Source organism: Diachasma alloeum, unplaced genomic scaffold (genome assembly GCF_001412515.2).
Source record: "Diachasma alloeum isolate Michigan unplaced genomic scaffold, Dall2.0 Dall_scaffold_00216, whole genome shotgun sequence".
Taxonomy (NCBI): Eukaryota; Metazoa; Arthropoda; class Insecta; order Hymenoptera; family Braconidae; genus Diachasma; species Diachasma alloeum.
In genome coordinates, this window is record NW_021680381.1 from 1,503,913 (window position 1) to 1,507,462 (window position 3,550).

General features: G+C 39.0%; 1 protein-coding gene and 1 long non-coding RNA gene across 3 annotated transcripts in view; one reads left to right on the forward strand and one right to left on the reverse strand.

Moving 5' to 3' along the window:
• Positions 1 to 3,550, reverse strand: part of LOC107037288 (plexin-A2) — a 253,208-nt gene that overhangs the window by 100,338 nt on the left and 149,320 nt on the right. The gene's annotated exons all lie outside the window — the stretch shown is intronic.
• The window catches only part of LOC107037290, a 66,433-nt gene continuing 63,933 nt past the window's right edge, over positions 1,051 to 3,550 (forward strand). Inside the window, exons 1-3 of one of the 2 annotated variants that reach the window (XR_001460824.1) lie at positions 1,051 to 1,202; positions 1,430 to 1,586; positions 2,110 to 2,184. This is a non-coding gene — a long non-coding RNA (uncharacterized LOC107037290). Of the gene's footprint in view, positions 1,203 to 1,429; positions 1,587 to 2,109; positions 2,326 to 3,550 lie in introns of those variants that run through there. The other variant, XR_001460823.1, reaches the window with a different exon arrangement.

Sequence of the window (3,550 nt, forward strand, 5' to 3'; positions counted from 1 at the left end):
GGGGGGGGGGGGGGGGGGATTTATTCGAGTGATGGGGAGGTTTGATTGAATGGAGATTTCATTGAGTGATAAATTACTGAGGAATCATTCGATCGGGTTTAATTAGTTTTTGCAGATTGTTTTCGGGGATTGATGGCGGGGGGTGAGTGATTGAATGCGGGGGGCACATGAATTATTGAAGGAAGATGAGGGTTTTCAGTATTTTGAGGTTTCTGGGGGATATTTAGTACGTCTGGGAAGGAGGTTATTGCTGGCTCCTTGATTCGTTGGGGGCACAGAGAAAATAGGTTTGATATTCGGTGACATGTCACTGATTTTTCGGAATTTATCCCCAACTATTACATGGAGAAGAAAAATAGTTTTGAAAAATAAGTTTTTGGGGAGTTTCGTCATTGAAAATTCAGTATTTCATGGGGAAATAGATGAGAACTGTGAATATCAGTTTAATTATTTTCTGAAAAATGATAGAAGTAATCGGAGCCGAAGGCGAGAATTATAATCACATTCGCCAGATAATGCTTTTATCGTCGTGTGACATATGATATTTTATGTCGTTGGGCCCGAAACGATCCTCCAAATCGAACCCTCGAAAAACTGCCAGAATTAATTAATTTCATTATGTTCAGCTTTTGCCATGTTTTTAATCAGCTTAAATTCAAAATCATGTCATGTGTAAACTCTGCCGAATGATAATTACATTGCGGAATGAAATTGATTGCTCTTGCATTAACCCAACTTCAAATAGATCCATTTCACCGAATTTTCACTGAGTTATTTTGATAATTAACATCATTATATCCACGGTATTATTGTCGAATCGGTATGAAGGGTCTGTTACCGGCGTATTACGAATATTGGCGCTATTTTTCATTATCTCGGAATTTTCTGTCGATTGCGTTTGCAAATTTTCTGCCTATCGTGTTTTTCCCGGTGAGAGGTTTGTATACTCGTCGTTTATATCGCTTGTAATTGGCAGGGGTGACGGTACGTGGTCGTATCAGCAAGTTAAGGCGACCATATATTCAGTTGTGAAGTGCATGGCGGCGAGTAACGAGTAGAATTATTGGAATTGACTTCCCCTTGGAGAAAACATAATTCTTCAAAATTTTTCCGAGTGCACATCGCGTTTTCCGGAATAATGCGGTGGCTCAAAGTTTTCTTTGTGGTTCTCATCACTGTCATTTCGATGGATTTTGGTTCAAGTAATTCAATTTACATTTTTTGCAATTTTAATTCTCGAAATAATTTTTTTTTCAGTTACGAATGATTTTTTAAACTCAAGACCTACAAAAAAAATCTCATAAAATATATTCTCATGCATTGATCGGAGGTATTCTCTGATTGCGAATTGAATTTTGAATTGAATACAGAAATAAAATCATTATAAGGGGCAAATAATCCAATCAATCCTCGATCTTTCATTTTTCAGCTGCAATGTTCTCCGACCTTAATACAACATGCAAACAGAATGAACACTGCACTGACTGGTGCCTGTACGTGTACAAAAAGAACGTCAAACCCCGCTGCACAGACGGCAGTTGCCTGTGTTAACCCTTATTTTTGCCGCAGTTACTAAAAAAAGAATCGTAAGTAATGTAAATACGAAATGCTCAGTGCGAGCTCATAAATGGCGGCGTTCACTCTGACGAAAAATTACCTCGCAATTTGCGTCTTAATTTTATAACTTGAACTTGGTGGCTTGCTGGGGCATTAGCATCTGGGGTGAATTTACCCCACTCGCTTTTAACAACTGCCCAAGGGTTTGAAAATTAGAGCGAATTACGGAACTACTGTTATCAGGGCTTTTTGTTATCGCATGCGCATTCATTGTCCTTGCCGGCTAGAATATTTACTGTGATGCAGGTGTATTGGCCGAAGACATTTCCGCTTTATCATGTTTTATTCAGATGGCGATAATGGGTTTCCCGGGAAGTTGATACATTTTTTCTTTCATTATTATTATTGTATTTTATTTAAAAAACTGGGGAGTATATTTTACTCATGTAGAGACTTGTGCTTCAGGTAAATACATTCTATTACTCATGTTTTCATTTTTTTTCCATTCATGTTGAAGATAAAAAGAAACTGTATTGATTGAATTTTTTTCAGCTGACAGGGGGATGTCGTTGGAAATATATTTCGGGAGTGATGAATAATGTTGTGCGACTGTTTATAAATGCATCGGTGAGTAAATGTGAAGTCTTGAATTGGGGAATTTTAATGTTACATTGAGTTGTTAAAACGTAACAACTGAAGCAAAAGAACATCCACACCCTACCGATCGTATATTATTTTACTTTCCCATTAACAAAAAACCACCCCCCTAACCAATTTGCTCATCTATATCCCTTTCTTTCCTCTGAATTCGTAAATCGTTAGCTGCAACAACTCGTGACCTCTGAAAAAAAACCTAAACAAATAAATTCAGTAGCGAAGCGGTAAACCGGGTTAAGTCGATTTTGACTATCGGCCAGTTTTTGACGAATATCTGGGAATCTAAAAGAGATAGAAAAATTTTTGTCATGACCTTTTTTGTAGAGTCAATTGAGGGTTATAAAAAAGGTAATGAGAAAAATTTTGCTATCTCTCTTATATTCCGAGATATTTGTCAAAAAATTGGCAAAAGTCAAAATCGACTTAACCCGGTTTACCGCTTCGCTACTGAATTGTAGATTGTCAAATTTTTCTGTAATTTTTCATGTTTTCTAAAAGTTTAAAATAACCAGTAACCTAGTGGAAAATTGTGCTTGAAACGTGATTCCCTGTGCAACAAAAAAAAATCCGTAAATCCCATCCAAAGCGCAAAAATTGAAGCAAAAGGACATCCACAGCCTCCCGATCGTTTATTATTTTACTTTCCCATTAACAAAAAACCACCCCCTAACCAATTTGCTCATCTATATCCCCATCTTTCCCCCGAATCCATAAATCGTTAGCTACACCAACTCGTAACCCATGTACCAACGGAAAAAAATATATAAAAAAAGAAGCACCAGCAATACTAAAAAATATACGAACGCTGATATTATCCCCTGCACCTGGGGCATTTCGGAATTGCGGCTGGATTGACGATTGCCCGGATATACACTGCAGTAACCGTTGGTATGACGGGCGAGTTGGGGGGTCAGAGTGATCTCCGGTGAAATCGCTTAACCACCCACCACATAGAAAAATACGCGGGACTAAGGGGGTGATTCGCTCAGCGTTATATCGTTCATTTCGATTGCCCGATGGACGAAATAAGAGAAAATAAAATGTTTTCGACAAAAAATATATATAAAAAGCAAAACATGTGCGCGCAGCCGCGTGCAACACACTCATGCAGAAAATCGAGCCGGAATTCCGGGAGCTATCCGGACGATTCTCCTAGCGCTTCAGAAAACCCTTATACCCCATTCTCTTTTCTCCACTCCTCTCCACCTCCATTTCTCCCCCTCAAATGTCGAAAATGCGCGATGGAATTTCCACCCGCCACTCCCCCCTCCTCACATCGATCCACTCCCGCGCGTTGTCTCATTTGAAACTCATTTTTACCCCCCCCCCCCCCCCC